The following is a 19,966-nucleotide window of genomic DNA, read 5'->3' as shown; positions in this document are numbered from 1 at the left end:
AAGAACATAAACAAATTTACAAGAAAAAAATCAAACAACCCCATTAAAAAGTGGGTGAAGTATATGAACAGACACTTCTCAAAAGAAGACATTTATGCAGCCAACAAACCTATGAAATAAAGCTCATCATCACTGGGTATTAGAGAAATGTAAATCAAAAGCACAATAAGATACCATCTCAACACCAGTTAGAATGGCGATCATTAAAAAGGAAAGAAGAGATGTTGGAGAGGATGTGGATAAATAGGAATGATTTTTACACTGTTGGTGGGAGTGTAAATTAGTTCAACTATTGTGGAAGACAGTGTGGTAATTCCTCAAGGATCTAGAGCTAGAAATACCATTTGACCCAGCAATCCCATTACTGGGTATATACCCAGAGGATTTTAAATCATTCTACTATAAAGACACATGCACACGTATGTTTATTGCAGCACTATTCACAATAGCAAAGACTTGGAACCCACTGAAATGTCCACAATGATAGACGGGATAAAGAAAAAGTGGCACGTAAACACCGTGGAATACTATGCAGCCATAAAAAAGGATGAGTTCATGTCCTTTGCAGGGACATGGATGAAGCTAGAAACCATCATTTTGAGCAAACTAACACAAGAACAGAAAAACGAACACCCCATGTTCTCGCTCATAACTGGGAGCTGAACAACGAGAACACATGGACATAGGGAGAGGAACATCACACACCAGGGCCTGTGGGGGGTTGGAGGCTAGGGGAGAGACAGCATTAGAACAAATACCTAATGTAGGTGACGGGTTGATGGGTGCAGCAAATCACCCTGTCACGTGTATCCCTATGTAACAAAACTGCACATTCTGCACATGTACCCCAAAACTTAAAGTATAATAAAAATATTAATCTTATAAAGAGACCTTTCTTAGTTTGCTCGTTAATTCCACAGATTGTCACAGATGCCAAGGATTTACTGGTCACATTTTTTCTTCATGAACAGATAGGCTAAAAACATTTCTCACCTTTCCTCTGCATTTAATTTAGCAGCAGGTTACTGAGTTCTGGTCAATGTTATGGAGGACTAAGTAGATAGAACCCTTCAGAAGTAGGCATAACTACTCCTCTATGGTATTCTACGTTCTCTATTGCTCTCTCTGATGGCTATATAGGAGTATTGTGATTAAGATGATGGAATCACAAAATCACAGGAAACTTGTCACAGTGCCATTTAATGAGTCATGCAATATTTACTGAATTATGGTTTAAGAACTAAATATTCTGTTAAGACACAGTGGTTTGGGGGTTAATTTAGTAGCTAAATATATATTCCCCATATCGTCCCTCCCTCTAGATCCTGATGCTCACATTTCAACCTGCTATCTAAAATAGGCTCTTGGAATGCTAATTAGCATCTGTACATTAAAATAACCAATACTTAATTCTGGATTTTCACTTTTCAAAACAAACAAACAAACAAACAAACATGTTGTCAGGTTGTTCCCCCAGTGTTCCCCTAGTTTATGTGTAGTTCAGGCAAAATCCTCAGTCAGCACTGAGTGTTTTTGTATGGTCTCATCCTATTTCTAGTGTTATCAAATTATTTGGCTAAAACTTATAAATATATCCATAACGCAAACGCTTTCACTTCCTACTATTGTAACCCCAACTATGTTACCTCTTACTTAGAACATAGCCATAGCCTTCTAACTCTTTGATTTTGAATATATTATCCTTCTGAGTTAAGTTTTCCAGTGGGTTTTCACCTCTTGCATACAAACATACATAACGTAGCTTAAAATTATGTGCTGGATTTAGTCCTGATTTCATAAAGAAGCATTTGTAGGAGTCGTGGAAAAATATTTTGACCTAAGAAATACATAGCTGTTTATATTAGGTGGTGAAAGTTAACGTTAGAGTGATAGCTAGAAGCCAGCAGTGTGGATTCTTCACTCTTGAATAGTGTGTAAAACCATGAGTTTTCCTTTCTTCTGAGTAGAAATTTCCTATAGACATAGAATATGTAATATTGAAGGTATTAGTGAAACGTCTCAATCCTATCTCCAAGACTTCTTCATGACGTTCTGTATGTTGTCTGTGATACACAGGACAAAGGTTGTTAATTATGGCAGAAGTCATACAAATAACAGTTATTATAAGGCAATAATGCTTTTGAGATACATACTGAGAAGAAAATCTTCGCAAGTGATGATAAAGATTAAAAAATATAAACACCAGGAGTTACATATTTGATAAGGATCTTTTGTCAGTTGATTAGTGAGATAAATGGATGAGAAAAGAATATGTCATCTACTAGAGGACACCAGCCAAAGAATGATGAGGACTTGGATCTCCGTGGAGCAGTGATATTGCAGAGGAGATGATCACTGTGAGAACTACCCAAGAAATAAAATTACCAGAATTTTATAATTTTGGGAAATATGGGACATTTGGGAAAAAAAGGAAGGGAAGACAATAAGTAATAATACAAGCTTTTGAAAATTCGGTGGCTTGTGTAACCACGGATTCTGTAAGAGGCAAAGAATACTTTCTCACTTATGTATTGCCAAGGATCATTTTAACTTCGATTGCAAAAATCAACTTGGAAATTTAATTGCTGCTTATATGCAACAATCAACTTGGAAATTGAATTGCTGCTTAAAATCTAAACTTCAGTGGAAGCAAACGGAAGCTGGTAACATGTATGATCTGAAAAATAATTTACCCATTACAACTAATTTGTCTTCCTATTGTTCTAAGCACATGAATAAATAGCTCAATATACAAAAAAAAAAAGAGAAACATAATATTGAGAAGAACATCATCAGGTCTGTGATTCTAATAAGAATTGGAGAGTTACTTTGTCTTTAGTTTTTAAATTAAAAATCTAATATCTTTTCTTCTATAGTTAAGTACAGTTGCTGGGTATAATTGAGCAGAGTGATATTATAACTAATTTGTGGCCCTCTCTGTCTCACATACATGCACAAATTTCAGAAAGTAGCTATACTCATGGATCCTTACTCCTGAAAATCACTTGTAGAAGATATAATTCTAGCCTCTGTCATCCAGCTGGAAATGACTGTGAAATAGAGATGCTCCAGACACAAGATACAGCCATCCAAAAAGATTAAAACTAACATTCATATTGCATAAGATTATGCAAAAGCTTTGTTAACCTGATATTTTCAACGCACATTAAATAACTAGAGCCTTTATCTGACAGTTAGCTCCTATATAATTATTTTAACAGGCTACAGAGGCTCAACTGATCTGTAAGACTACGTCACCATTTTATTTAAAAAATAAAGATATTGAGGCAAAATTAATTTTAGTTACTCTTGTGATGTATAGATATATATATGCTGGGGGAATTATAATTAAAAATAAAATAAAACTTGTGATTATATTTCCATTATATCACATTTTATCTTGATTTTGAGAGGAAGATAATAAATGTAATGGGAATATTACTATTAATAATAAAACCAAGAATAGTTATTAATATTATTATTTTTGGCTGGGCATTGTGGCTCATGCCTGTAATCTCAGCACTTTGGGAGGCCAAGGTGGGCAGATCACCTGAGGTCAGGAGTTTGAGACCAGCCTGGCTGACATGGTGAAACTCCCTCTCTACTAAAAACACAAAAATTAGCTGGACGTAGTGGCGGGTGCCTGTAATGCCAGCTACTTGGGAGGCTGAGGCAGGGAGAATTGCTTGAATCCATGAGGCAGAGGTTGCAATGAGCTGATATCACACTATTGCACTCCAGCCTAGATGAAAGAATGTAACTCCATCTCAAAAAAAAATACATATATATATTTTTTAATAATATTTATCTGTCAGTTAGCTCCTATATAATTATTTTAATAGGCTGCAGAGGCTCATTGATTATATATATAATTAATTATCTATATAATATATTATGTATAATAAATATGTGTGTGTATATATATGTATATATAGTTACTAACACATTGAAAGTTGCACATATGCCAAGTACTGTTCTAACTGCTTTAGGCTTCTTATATGGCAACCTAAATATGGCATGCTAGTTTTTAAATTTGTGATATTCCTGATATTTTATTGGTAGAAATAATTTATAACATTGGTCATTGTGACATTTAATATCAATGATTTCCAAATTTATTTGCAAAATATGTCACAAATGTTTGTGTAGCTACTTAATTGTTCCTTGAAATAGTTAAAGCAAGTGGGAATCTTGTCTCTTGTATTAATGGCTGGCATAGCTGTGATGTCCTATGGACTTTTTTCATATGAGACAGTGATACCCAGACCCATTTCTAGAGATTCTAATTCCATTTGTTTGGAGAGCAGCCTAGGCGTTGGGGTCCTTCTCTCTCTCTCTCTTTCTCTCAGTCTCTCTCTCTGTCTCTCTCTCTCTCTGTGTGTGTGTGTGTGTGTGTGTTAAGGGAGGCATAAATAAGTATTTTTTTAAAAATATACGAATAGTTCTATTGTTCAGTCAGTATTAGATACCAATGAGTTGAAATTTGAATTTCAATATTTGTTACAGTGCTTATATTCTGGTAACAGAGAAAAGTCAATAAATAAGATACAACATACCTACATGAGAATGAAATAGGTAATTTGCATGTTAAAAACAATATTTGTCTTTATAAGAAACTCACAGATGTTTTCCCAAAGTGATTGCATGTTTTACAAGGTCACTAGCAATGTGTGAGAACAATATGTTCCATATTCTTGTTAAAAATAAGCACTCTCAGTCTTTTAAATATTATATATTCTATCGGACATAGTAGAAACTCATTGTGATTTACTTTGTAATTTTCTGATTATTAAAAGTAATAAGCATGCTTTTATGTGATTACATTTCTGTATATTTACTGAAATGTTTGTTCAAAACATTTGCCTATGTTTTGAGTTGTTAGTCTACTTCCTATTGAATTAGAAGGGTTTTTAAATATATATATTTCAGATACAATTTATTTGTCATGTACATGTACTTCAATTACTCTCTCCACAGCAAAGGACACGTATGTTTATTGTTCCATACAATGAATACATATTCTTCAAGAGCAAAGGACAGCCATGTTTAGGGCCTATTATAAAATGTCAGGGTTCCCAGAGCTGAGTTCCTCTCTTGCAATGGAATTCACTGTGGTCGTTGGTGTCGTCTAATCCTCTTGTCATTGTCCTGGGCTTGGGGAATTAGTAAAATATGTTGACACTCTGGCAACTGTTATTTCCATGAGTAATGAACTTCTCTTCATCTCTGACCGATGGATGTTAGTCACTAATATCCATGAGACTCTGGCACCCAAATTTGTTAGCTTGCAAGTTGGTTAAAATCTCAGGCCATTTACGACTCTTGAAAGTGACTTCAACTTCTGGGTACCTACTTATGATATATTCGGATTTGTCCATTAGTCCTCTCTTATGGGCTCATGGAGATCTCATAAAATGTATCTGAGGAAAAAACAAAATACAATAAACAAAATCTTATTCCTAGATTTTAGAAGGTTGTGGCATCTATTGAAGAGGTACGATGCTGCATTACAATGGCATACATATGTGGTTATATAGAAAAGTTGGAGGGACATCCTCCCAATGTTTGGTATGTCAAAAGTGAAGCTTGTTGCTCAATTTTTTTTTGTATAAAATACGACCACAAGTAAAATATATACTGATTTTTAGGTAGTAAGATAGTTTACTGCATGGTCATAGATCGTTGACATGAATACTTGTGATGATTTTATGTTGATAGTAAGATGGATATTTTGAACATATTTTGTGTTCTTCTGGAAGCTCAACAAAGTTCACCCACTGTAGGGGAGGGTTTTGATAGTCAAGAGAACCAATTATCCTATTCTGTATATGATTGTCAGCTTCTGTTCTCAGCCATACCATACTTGTTCATTAATTCATGACCTGTCATGACACCTGTCACTATTTCTGAGTGCCCGATCTGCCAAGGGTAGGATCCAAAGCGGAACCACTAATATGCTCCCTCTCCATGAAAGAACAAACTGGCTACATGGTGGCAGGTTGATAATATTGAACCACTTTCAAATCTAAGATAACATGATTATTTTTTGTGTTATAAAATAAAATTAATGTTAATATTTATTTACCATCCTTCCTTCCAACGTTTTTGCCCAAATGTAGATTGAGTGAATATCTTACTAATTATTCTGCTGCCTCAAACAATACTGCTTTTGACAAGTTAATCATTTTGTAGAAAAGGAGGCAATGAGCAACACCTATCACAACTAATGGTTTTGATATATAGCGAAAGAGTTGTGACAGAATGTTAAAATCTAAGCTATGTCACAACTAGGTAATAAGAGCTTACATATTTAGGTTACCAATCTATGAGGAGTATGCCACAGACTTGGTATTTTAACAGTTTTATTGGAGCCAGAACATAGATATAAGAAACAAGAGATGTAAACAGAATACTCTCTCCCTACTACTGCTAATTGCACTCTCAGTTATTCTTACCTTTTATTTTTCCATCTTTGTCCTCTTCTTATTTAGAGGTCTTGTTGTCTGCAAGATAGGAGTGCTTCCAAAAGAGAACACAGCAAAGGTTCGATTGAACTAGAAGCTGATATTTTGTCCTACCTGTTCTGATATATTCCTGTCATCTGGCTATTTGTGGTTCCTTATGACCATGTGGTGATTGATTCTGATTATCATAAAGAAATGAGATCGTATGGGGTAACGGGTGTATGACGGTAAACCAGAACATTCTCTAGAACACCCAGACATGACTCCAGTGGTTGATGAGATTTCATGTCTTTCCTTTTAAGGAAAACAATGATCATTTGTTCACTTACACAATTATACTTGGAACACACACATATTTTCATTATGATTGTTTCTATGCTTTCATGTAGATAGAAAGGTGTGTTTCAAAGCTGATCAGAGAGGTAGACTGATTGTGTGGAATGTTTTCTTTTTGTATTAAAACAGCCATTGCCCCGGGAGGCGGAGCTTACAGTGAGCTGAGATCCAGCCACTGCACTCCCGCCTGGCCGACAGCGTGAGACTCCGTCTCAAAAAAAAAAGAAAAAAACAAAACAAAATAAAGCAAACAAACAAACAAAAAAACAGCCATTGCCCTTTTAATGTCTAGCTGTGTGTCAAGCACTGGACATCTAGGATCTACATTTCCCAGACTCCCTTGCCAGTAGGATTCCAATATAGATGCTAAAATTAGAGGAGCATATAAAAGGTTTGGAAGTTGGAAGGAAAGCAGACATCATTAATTTCCTACCCCTGCAGATATGTCAAGTGCTTGAACACATTGAAGAAATGCTGTTTGAGTGGCTAATTACCTAGAGTACAGCTCTTCTTAATGATGCAGGCAGCTGGACCACTGGAAATAACTTCCTTGGTTTCTACACTTCCAGATTTCCTCCCATGATTCCTCCTGATAACTGTTCCTTATCCTTTTCTAATACTTTTAAAGAAAACAAGTTTCCTGCATATATTCCATTTTTAAATTATTCTGTCAACCAGGCTGGAGTGCAGTGATGCAGTCACAGCTCAGTGCAGCCTCAATCTCCAGGGCTCAGTCACAGCTCAGTGCAGCCTCAATCTCCAGGGCTCAGGCTCAAGTAATCCTCCTGCCTCAGCCTCCTGAGTAGCTGGGCCCATAGGTACATGCCACCACACCCAGCTAATTTGTTAATTAGAACTTTTTTTTTCTTTCTTTCTTTCTTTTTTTTTTTTTTGTAGAATTGGTATGTTTTTATGCTGACCAGGCTGTTCTCAAACTCTGGGGCTCAAATGATCCTCGCACCTTGGCCTCCCTCCTACAATTTTTTTTTTTTTTTTAAATACAGGGTCTTGCTGTTTTGCCAAGGCTGGTTTCCAGTTCCAGAGCTCAAACAATCCTCTTGCTTCAGCCTCCTGAGTAGCTGGGACTACAGGCATACACCACTGCTCTTGGCTTAAATTTCATTGTAATTTAAATACCTGGAGTGTTTTCTGTTTTCATAGCAAATACCTTGTTTACATATTAATCTATTTTAGGAAATGAATAATGTCCTTTTAATTTCTGCATCATTTCGTTTTGAATTGCTTAGCAAAGTCAAGTATTTCTAAACCTTGATGACCTGTATATTAAGATAATCTTTAAATTAAAATAAACAGGCTGGGCACAGTGGCTCATGCCTGTAATCTCAGCACTTTGGGAGGCCGAGGCGGGGGCATCACCCGAGGTCAGGAGTTCAAGACAAGCCTCGCCAACATGGGGAAACCCCATCTCTACTGAAAATAAAAAAAATAAAAAATTAGCAGTGCATGGTGGCAGGCTAATTTAAAATATACTTCTATCATTATTCAGTATCTACCTTCTGATAATTTTATACTCCATTAATTTCAGAATAAGGACCTGAAAACATTGCATTTTCATTTTCTCCCATCCATAGTTTGTGCTATTGTTATCATACATTTTAAGCATGATGTGGGCTGGTCGCAGTGGCTCACGCCTGTAATCCCAAGACTTTGGAAGACTGATGGGGGAGGATCAGTTGAGATCAAGAGTTCAAGACCAGCCTGGCCAAAATGATGAAACCTGCTGTCTACCAAAAATACAGAAATTACCCAGGCCTAGTGGCACATGCCTGAACTCCTAGCTACTCGGGAGGCTGAGGCGGGAGAATCGCTTGAACCCAGGAGGTGGAGGTTGCAGTGAGCCAAGATCATGCTACTGCACTACAGCCTGGGCAACAGAGCAAGACTGTCTCAAAAAATAAATAAATTAATTAATTAAAACAAACAATGAAACAACTGGATAAACAACAAAGAGCCTTCTAACCTACAAAATTTGCTAAGTTACATGAGTCCTATTCATAAACATCTCCGTTTTACTCCATGTGTCACTGATTTTCAAAACTTCAAGCAAACTGGAATCATTTGAAAGGCTCGTTATAGCAGATTTCAGGGGCTTGTCTTCAGATTCATGTTTCAAAGGTCTGGAATGGGGTGCAAATATTTAAATTACGGAGTTCCTGGGTAACGCTGATGCTGCTGGTTCATGGGAGACATTTGAGAATTACATCTCTCACTGGATTTTAATATTTCACTTTCACTTTCTTTTCAAATCAATATTGTCAACTGAAGAAAAAGTCAAGCTTTTAGAGAAATTGAGTTTGACATGGCAGCAACTGTGGTAAAGCAGCTGCTGCTGCCAGTACCGCTGGAGACGTGAGCCCACTGTCCATGGGCCCACACTCTCTTGATGAGTGGAAGTCCCGTTGGATCAGAGTAAGATGGACAGTAGCTTTGGTTGTGATTGTGGTGAGCCGGAGCCACCTGATCACTAACAAAAGACATCTGTTAACCAACAGCCGCCAGGGCTTCCTGATGAAATATATAGCAACAAAGGAAGAAAAGAAGCAAAACGGAAATAGTGCTTGCCAGCACCTTAGAACAATGCTGCTCAGGGCCAGTCCAACATTGAATGTGTCTGCACTGTGAGGAGAATGTTCATAGAAGCCTGTTGTGTTGTGTGCATATTTATTCATATTTTTGTTAAATGTTAAATCATTTATCACAGTAAATCTGGGTGCATAGTATATACTTTCATTTCATTGGAGCTTCTTGAGTGTTTTCTTTAAATGTCTGAAGAGTTGCTGTCCCTTTCTTGAACTATGAGTACTGCAATCTCTTAAATTCTCAGTATGAGTAGAGCTTTTTGAGCTTTATATCTGAGGGGAACTGAACAAGCCTGTTTGTAAAATGCAATGAACATCAAGAAACCATCTTGCTGTGGAAGCATAATTATTTTTCTTCTCCCTGTTTAAAAGATCTTTCCTTTTGATGTCAGTTTTCTTCCTTGTTTACACAAGTTCAACGATTCAAAAGGAAAACTCGATAGTAAGGGTTTCAAACTGGCAGAGAAAGTTGAAAGTCTCATGAACATTCATGGTTTTGATCTGGGCTCTGGATATATGAACTTAAAACCTTTGGACTGTGGAGGCAATAGCTTGTTTTTTTTTTCTGCTGTAGACGATGACTGCGATAAAAGAATCCATCAAGAAAATTGTCCTTACTGATCCCCAGACTGTCAAAAATGCTCTACATGAAATCAAAATTATTAGAAGATTTGACATCATAACATTGTGAAAGTGTTTGAAATTCCTAGTACCAGTGGAAGCCAATTAACAAACAATGTGAACTCTCTTACCAAACTTAACAGTATTTACGTTTTTCAGAATTACATGGAGACAGACTTGGCGAATATGCTGAAGCAGGACACTTTACTGGAAGAGCATGCCAGACTTTTCATGTATCAGCTGCTAAGGTGGCTTAAGTATATTCACTCTGCAAATGTATTGCTCAGATATCTCAAACCAACTAATCTTTTCATTAACACTGAAGACATGATGCTGAAGATAGGGGACTTTGGTCTTGCAGAGATCATGGCTCCTCATTATTCCCATAATGATCATCTTTCTGAAGGATTGGTAGGTAAATGGTACAGATCTCCACATCTTTTACTTTCTCCTAATAGTTATAGTAAAGCCATTGACATGTGGACTGCAGGCCACATCCTTGCTGAAATGCTGACTGGTAAACCCTTTTTGCAGGTGCACCTGAACTCAAACAGGTGCAGCTGATTTTAAAGTCCAGTCCTGTTATACATGAGGAAGATTGTCAGGAACTTCTCAGTGTAATTCCAGTTCACATTAGAAATGAAATGACTGAACCACAAAAACCTATAACTCAGTTGCTTCAGGGAATTAGTTGAGAAGCACTGGGTTTCCTGGAATAAATTTTGATGTTTATCCCCACAGATGGGTTAACAGCAGAAGAAGTGCTGTCCCATCGTTACATGAACGTATATTATTTTCCAATGGATGAGCCAATTTCAAGTCATCTTTTTCATATTGACGATGAAGTTTATGATATTTTGCTTATGGATGAAACTCACAGTCACATTTATAACCGGGAAAGGTATGATTGTTAGTTTTCAGTGCATGATTGGTCTATGCATAACAAAATTGATACTGATGAAATTCTGCTTGACCCAGGAACTCTGTCTGATGTCACCGATGAAGTCCAAGTTGATCCCCGAAAATATTTGGATGGACATTGGGAAAAGTATGAAGTATCTGGAGGATCCAATTGCTGTACTAAGCCTTTTTGGCAGCACCCAGATCATCATGACAACAAATAAGCATTTGAAGTGTAGCCATATTTGTAACTACAAAGCCAGGTCATCGTCATATTTACATAACTTAGTTTGGAGAGAGAGTAAAGTTAACCATTACTATGAGCCCAGGATTATTATAGATATTTCCAGTTGGAAATAATAAAGCAGAGAAAAATCTGATAAGAAAGGAAGTGAAAATGTGAAAGGAATGGATTCGTTAAAGCCCAGAGAGCGCTTGAGGAAGCCTCTCAGCAACTGGTTGAAAAACGAAGGGAAAAAAAATCAGGGGTTTGATTTTGATTCCTTTATTGTAGAAACTACTCAACTTAGTTCACAACACGAGCCTACTGATGTTGTTGAGAAATTAAATAACTCGAATAGGTCAGAGTCCCAACTAGAAATGAAAAGTTTGATATGAAAGACAGTAAGCCAAGAAAAACAGAAAAAAGGAACGGCAAATTTGGCTCCATTAGAAGTCTTGTACCAATCTTCTTGGGACAGCCGGTTTGTGGGTGGTGGGGAGAACTATTTTATCACAAATTAGTTTTGTTGTGAGGTAAGGAAGTGTGAATGAGTGGAGAAGGAAAACATTTACACTAGTTACTTAGACAAGTTATTTAACAGGAAAGAAGATGCTGAAATACTAGAAACCGAACTGGTAGAGGATGGGAAGCTTGGGGAGAGAGGGCATGAAGGATTTCTGAACAACAGTGTGGAATTCCTCTTTAACAAGCACCTGGAGCCCATGGGCATCCTGCAGTTTCGCAGCCCAGTTGGGTCACCACTTAAGTCAATACAGGCCACATTACCACCTTTTGCTATGGAATCTTCCCCTCAAATTCCTCACAAAACCTGCAGCAGCATTTTAAAACATGTGAACTAAAACACTCAGCAGACATTTATCTTTGCTTTATACATGGAATGTGGTTTGTCTTTATTTTATCACTAGTGTTTAGGTCATTTTTTACTTGAATCAGATGGTGTAATTTAGTAAGAATTAGCTCTTGGTTTTTACAATCCAGACTTTTTTTTTCCTGCATATGAGATAGTTTTCATTTTAACTGGCATGTCGTTTGCACACAAAAATAAAGAATAGAGCAAACTAATGCAACACTGGAGGAGGCAAAAGAAATGCACTAAGACAAGTAAAAAACATATGATAGAACAATGATCTGTTTTACAGAAAACAACTCTTGCCTTGAAATTTACACAGTGAGCTGGGCGCAGTGGCTCAAGCCTGTAATCCCAGCACTTTGGGAGGCCGAGAGGCAGGCCGGATCACTAGATCCAGGAGATCGAGACCATCCCTGGCTAACCACGGTGAAACCCGATCTCTACTAAAATACAAAAACTAGCTGGGCGAGGTGGGCGGTAGCCTGTAGTCCAGCAGCTACTCGGTAAGTGAGGCAGGAGAATGGCGGGGAACCCAGGGCCCAGACTTGCAGTGAGCTGAGGTCAGCCACTGCACTCCAGCCTGGGCGACAGAGCGAGACTCCGTCTCAAAAAAAAAAAAAAAAAAAAAAAAAGAAAGGTACACAGTGAGACTCTACATAATTGCTTGAAAATATCTATTTTTTTCTAAAACATTTTTTATTCATGAATATTTTTAAGTTTTTCACACTGTACACATTTCTTAAAACATATGACACTAGTAGCAATGGAAAATGACTGCCAAATTGGGTACACATGTGTTATCTAGCTCACGATAACAAAAGTATGTGGCAAAACATATATCACTCACAGTGCTTCACAATATGCACATTTATTTAGCCAACATTTACTGTAGTAAACTATTCTTAATAAGACTCATTTACTGTTTATCAATGTTCCGATATGCATTCTTTATAGTGAAGTGTTAATATATCACATTTATTTTAGCAAATCAGTATATTTTCTGTATTTAATTTAAAAAAAGTAACTTAGTTTTTAAAATATATTTGCAAATACACTTATTCCATTTGGCACTACAGTTTGTTTCCTACCTAACTGAATATATAATGTCAGCGTATCTTAAGCATGTCCGTGTATTTAATTTACTTAAGTGTTTATTTTAAGTAAATGATCACTGTACATAGGAATTTGTATTGTGTAAGTGCTTGATTTATCTGTAAAGAAAAATTAGGAATTACTTTATTGTAAATTACTCCAAGAAGTCTTGTGTTTATTTAAAAAATTAATGTTAAACTTGTGTGTGTGGAAATAATTAAGGTACATCATTATTGTGGTTTAAAAGTTGTACATGATAAGACATTTTGATTTTACTGTATGTTTTTACTGAATGGTCTATTCCCCATCCCAAGGCAAGCATGAATAAAATAAGGTTAAATGTAGCAAGTGGTATCACAGTCTCTTATAATTGATTTTGTCTGTTTCATTGTATTGAATAGTCTGTATCTTTGGTTATCCTGTTTGAGTAAAAAGAACAAATAAAACATGACCCACAAAAACAAAACAAAACAAAGAAAGAAAGAAAGCTAGTTTTATCTGGAAGTCATCCTGAGAATTATTCCTGAGGCCTACAGCCTAGGAGCAGTTCAAAAGAACCTCTCTAATGGGCTGGTTCTGTCAGAGGCGGTTGAACCAAAGCAACTCCATCTTGAATAGGGGCTGGGTAAAATGAGACTGAGACCTACTGAGCTGCAAATGATTAAGGCATTCTAAGTCACAGAATAAGATAGGAGGTGCACACAAGATACAGGTCATAAAGATCCTGCTAATACAACAGGTTACAGTAAAGAAGCTGGCCTAAACCCACTAAAACCAAGATGGCAATGAGAGTGCCCTCTGGTGGCCCTCACTATTACACTCCCACAAGTGCCATGACAGTTTACAAATGCCATGGCAACATCAGGAATTTACGCTATACAGTCTGAAAAAAAGAAGGCATGAATAATCCACTCTTTGTTTCGCATATAATCAAGAAATAACCATAAAAATGGGCAACCAGCAGCTCTCGGGGCTGCTCTGTCTATGGAGTAGCCATTACTTTGTTCCTCTACTTTCTTAATAAACTAGCTGTCACTTTACTCTATGGATTCGCCTTGAATTCTTCGTTTTGTAATATCCACAAACCCTCTCTTGGGGTGTGAATTGAGACCCCTTTCTGGTAACAGTTCCAGGCTGCAGGCCTCAGTCTATAGTTCTCAGTAAGACTTCTGAATAAAATCAACTTTAATTCTTTAAAAGTCTATTGTTTTTCTTTAGTCAACAATATTTAATAAAGCATTTTATGTTTTCAGTTCTTACATTTTGTTTTTCTTTGCTAAGTCAGACTTGCTACCTGTCACTAAGTTCTCAAGGTCTTCTTATCCATTGCCCACATCAATGGTCTCAGACATAAGGTTTTTCATTCAGCCAGTTATTTTTATAAAACAACCCTGTAGGCAAGCAAAAAGTAAAAGTCTTACATTAAATATGCATTTTTAAATTATTAATATTGAAAAATTAATCATAAAAGAATAAGGCAAAAATGTCAATTTGAAAATCATGTGTATGTATACCTCTGTGTATATGTCAGTTTCCAAATCTGGCCCTAATATAGTTTGACACCTCTCTCGTTAAACCCGGGCTTTACTATTGTTCTTCAAAGATATACTTATGTGAAGCCAAATCAACTATTTAAATTGATCAATTCAGTTCAATAGTCAACAAAATTGATTAACTAGTTCTATGAGGAACTGATAATTCCTGAGAGTTTGTAATTTGATGGAGTGGTTTAATATCCTTTAAGGAACTTATCTAATTGATACCTTCTTTATAGATTTTCTTTTCAAGGAGGAACAAAGCAAAGTGATCAATTTGTTATCAGGGCCAATATATTACATTTAAAACATAATCTTTGACTTTCTTCTTTTTAAAGATAAGGTCTCACTGTGTCATCCAAGCTGGAGTAAAGTGGTGTGATCTTGGCTCACAGCAACCTCCTCCTTCTAGGCTCAAGTGATCCTCCCTCCTCTGCCTCCTGAGTAGCTGGGAATAAGGGTGCACACCACCATGCCCAGCTAACATAATCTTAGACTTCCCTATCCACCACTTGCCCACTGTCAGACAGATAATAAGTTAATTAATATATCTCTTCCAACTCTCTTGTCTAAATTATAATGATATTTAATAACTAATTTTAAGGATTATTGAAATATTAGGTTCTGATGATTAAAGGAGTAGATATAAAATGGTTAAGAAGATTCAATAAACAATAGTTAGTAGAAGAAAACCCAACATGATCAGAAAAGAGACTTTATTTTCTGTTCTTCACCATCTATTTTCTGATTGTAAAAAGGAAATATAGAAATCAGTAAATACAGAAATTTATACATATGAAAATGTCTGCAGTTGACTTCATTTATTTTTACAAATGTCAACTTTCTAGGTAGTTTTTTGCATTTTAAAGATGTGCAATAAGAATGGAAAATGTTTTAGATCAGGTTCCATAAAAGTAGAGTCTAAGTGAAGGATCCAAGTGCACACGATTTGTTGGAGGTGTGCTCCTCAGACTATAAGAGAGAATGTGAAGAAAAATCGGGAAGAGTGAGACAGCTGAGCAGGGATCTGGTCTCAGGTAAAACCTAGCCTTGGCTGTATCAACAGACGGGCTACTATGGAGCATAAACCTTACTTGGAGGTTATCCCTGTTGAGGGCCTGGGCCAGCCTTTTGCAACCGTACATCAGGCAGCCATTGACTGAGGGCTACAGGTGGGATTGGAAATTCACTGCTGGAGAGACGGCTCCTTTCAGCAGAAGACAAATCTCCAAAGAGGAAGCCCCTGTGAGATTTAGCAGCCGATAAGATGGTGAATAATAAGCTCTGGTGGGATCATGATTTATGTTCTCATAACTTTAATACAGTATCTTGTAGTGATGAGAGTTGAGTGCAGTGTTTAAGAGTGCAGATACTGAAGCAAATGCCTGAATTAAAATTTGGACTCTACCACTTAGGGATTGTCAGGGGCAGGTTAATTAACCTTTCATGTCATACATTTTTATGATATAAAAATACAAATGATATTATAATAATATTTTAACATAAGACTATTTTAAAGGTTAAATAACATCATAATTATTATCAAGGATGTGGAGTAAAAGGAACACATACACTGCTGGCAGAAATACAAATCAGTTCAGGCACCATGGAAAGCCGTTTGAAGATTTCTCAAAGATGTTAAAATGGAACTACCATTGGGTCCGGGAATTCCTGGCTACCTACCCAAAGGAAAATGAATTGTTCTACCAAAAAGACACTTGCACTTCTATTTTCATCACAGTGCTATTCACAATAGCAAGGATATGGCATTAGCTTAGGTGCTCATCAATGGTGGATTAGATAATGAAATGTGAGGCTGGGTGCAGTGGCTCATGCCTGTAATCCCAGCACTTTGGGAGGCTGAGACGGATGGATCATCTGAGGTCAAGAGTTTGAGACCAGCCTAACCAACATGGTGAAACACCATCTCTACTAAAAATAGAAAAAAAATTAGCTGGGGGTGTGGTGGTGCACGCCTGTATTCCCAGCTACTTGGGAGGCTGAGGCAGGAGAATCACCTGAACCTGGGAGGCGGAGGTTGCAGTGAGCCAAGATAGCGCCATTGTACTCCATCCTGGGCAACAAGGATGTGTAACTCTATCTCAAAAAAATATATAAAATAAAAAGATAATGAAAATGATGTACCTATACACCATGGAATACTACACAGCCATAAAAAAGAATGAAATCATGTCCTTTGCAGCAACATGGATGGAACTGGAGGCCATTCTCTACTCAGTGTTTAGCTCCTGCTTATAAGCAAGAACACGTGGTATTTGCTTAAGTAAATTAGTGCAAAAACAGACAAGCAAATACCACATGTTCTCCCTTATAGACAGGAGCTAAACAATGAGTACATGAACATAAAGATGGGAACAATAGAAACTGGGCACTACTAACTGGGGAGAGAGAGAGATGAGGGTTGAAAATTACCTATTGGGCACCATGCCCACTACCTGGGTGACAGGATCATCCATTCCCCAGATGTCAGCAACACACAATATACCCATGTAACAAACCTACACATGTACCCTCTGAATCCAAAACAAAACTTGAAAAAATAGGCCAGGTGTGGTGGCTCATGCCTATAATCCCAGCACTTTGGGAGACTGAGGCAGGCAGATCACGAGGTCAGGAGATCACGACCATCCTGGCCAACATGGTGAAACCTCGTCTCTACTAAAATACACAAAATTAGCCAGGCGTGGTGCACCTGTAATCTCAGCTACTAGGGAGGCTGAGGCACGGGAATCGCTCAAACTTGGAGGCGGAGATTGCAGTGAGCCGAGATCATGCCACTGCACTCCAGCCTGGTGACAGAAGGAGACTCCATCTCAAACAAACAAATAAACAAAAAAAAACTTGAAAAAATAAGTAAACAGAATAAAACAAAAACAAAGCAAAACAAATGTTGATTGTAATAATTAAAAGACAAAAATGTCTTTCACTTCTCTCTGTAGGGAAATGTCACATGATGAGTCATTCAAAGAAAACACAGCTAGATGAAACGAAAAAAATATTACAGAGTAGTAACTGCTAAGTTAATTCATATAAAGAGTGTATCACTTTGAAAAATTTCATAATATCTGTAGTATGCGTCAACATTTAAAGTTTTTTTAATTTTTCTTTTCCCTACTTGAAATAGCTACGTACATATAGAGGTAATTTGGCATTTTATCTTAAATAGCCCTCCCTCTCAATCAGATTAGCTTAAGACCCCGTGAAAGCCACAGGCATCCTTGAACTTCTAACTGATTCCTCTTCCTATATTCTCACCGCTTTTAGTATTTTCTCTGTTTGCTCCCACTTTATAAAATCCATTGCTTTCCAACAACATACATGTGATGCATTTTGTAGTAATTCAAAAAATATTTTTGGTATGAAAGAATCAATTATTTAATCAAAGTATGCATTATTTTGTAAACATTGGCTTTTCTCTCTAGCCTATTGGACTGGTTGCCTATTAAAGGCTTTTGGAACAAAATTTACCTTAAACATACTATTAAGTGTTTGATAAATAATCAATTAGATAATCAATTAATAAGATAATCAATTAATAATTAATTAATTAGATAATCAATTAATAATCAATTAATTAGATAATTAATAATCAATTAATTAGATAACAATTAATTAGAGAACAATTAATGGGTTAATAAACCTATAAATCATGGAGTTAAAAAGAATAATTCAAAACTGTGTTTATCCTCAGTTAAACAGTACATGATTATTTTCAATTATCATTTGTTATTTTTAAGGGTTCATAAACACATGTGAAGCTATAGGTCACTAAAGAGAAAGTGAATTCAGTATTTCCCACTCCCACCAAAAAATATTAAGGCAATACTGAACACGTGTTCATGAAAACTGCTTTACAGTTTGCTTTTGCATGCTGGTAAATGTTACCTCAAAGAAAGCCTAACACTTGTGCTTCTTTGTGCCTGACTTCTTTGATTCAATTGTACAGGTAAGATTTATCTTTGTAAACAGTTTGTAGCACTTCATTATTATTTATTGGTAAATATTTTTCCATTGTGTGATTTATCCCAATTTACTTTTTAAAAAAATAAATTATTTTAATGGGAACTTGCTCCATTGAGTTTTTACATTAATTTTTAAATTGATACCTAATATAGATCTAATTTACTTTCGCATTGTATCATGCAAAGATATTTGTGTTGTTTCCAGATTTTAGTCCTAATAATTAAGTTACACAGAACTTCCTTATACATATTTTTTGGTGCAGATGAGCATACTTTTATGAATATAGATTTGTTCAATTTCAGTAGATATTCCTAAGCTTTTTAGAGATTTTTACAAAGTAGTTATAGTAATTTAATTTACTGTTTCATCAAAGATCTATTGATCCACATTCTCATAAATTATTTAATTTTTAAATCTTTGTAATTTTATTCCTAATTGTAGGTCCATAGCATTTTTTAAAGTTTGATTTCCTGATAAGTAACTAGGGCGAGGCCCTTTTTGTATTAGACTTTAAAATATTTTCTTTTTAAATGTAGTGGATGAGATCTCTTGTTGATTTTCATTTATTTTACATATACAGTTGTATATCTGTGCATTGTACTGATAACATTTTAATTATATAAGTTGTTAATATATATTCAAAAAATGGTTTTTATTTTTACTATCTTCTTGGTTTTTTGATGATGTTTTTAGTATTGATAGTTTAGTTCACTAATCACTACATTTTTGATAAGTGCTTTCATGCCTATTGTTTTAAAAAACTATCTACAGGGCAAAAATATATTTTTACTGATTATGATATACAATTTAGATATACAACTTAGATGTGAATTTAAACACACAATTCACTTAGAATATAATTTTGTGCAGACAGAAAATAGCTGTCAAGTTTTATTTTTTCTATATATGAATAGTGAATAACTCAGTACCAATTTTTAAAAAGTAGTTCGTCTTGTTGTCTAGTTAATGATTTATTTCATTTATCCATATCTTAATTTATGCAATGTTAATTACTTCAGATTTATAATAATTTCTGATATTTGGAGGAGCAAATATATGTTTTCTCCTCTTTAAATGTATTTTGGTCATTCTTACTTCTTTTCTTCACATGTATGTTTTACAATCTACTTGTTAGAGTTTTGGTTAAGAATGATTTGACTCTTAGATTAATTTGGGGACAATATGCATCATTCTAGGTCTTTCTATCTGTATACATGATGTCTTTCTTGTTAACCATATTTACATTTTCTAATTTTCCTCAGCTTTACAATTTTGTTACATGTGCCTTTCACATTTTGTTGAATATTTTTCTATTTTGTTGAATATTTTATATATTTTCC

General features: G+C 35.8%; 1 pseudogene; it reads left to right on the top strand.

Annotated features, from left to right (window-relative positions):
- The first annotated feature begins 9,769 nt into the window (after positions 1-9,769).
- Positions 9,770-12,400, top strand: LOC101009829 (annotated as a pseudogene).
- Positions 12,401-19,966: the final 7,566 nt, after the last annotated feature.

The sequence above is a fragment of the Papio anubis genome, chromosome 4 (genome assembly GCF_008728515.1).
Source record: "Papio anubis isolate 15944 chromosome 4, Panubis1.0, whole genome shotgun sequence".
Taxonomy (NCBI): domain Eukaryota; kingdom Metazoa; phylum Chordata; class Mammalia; order Primates; family Cercopithecidae; genus Papio; species Papio anubis.
This window is presented reverse-complemented; position numbering and strand designations above follow the sequence as displayed.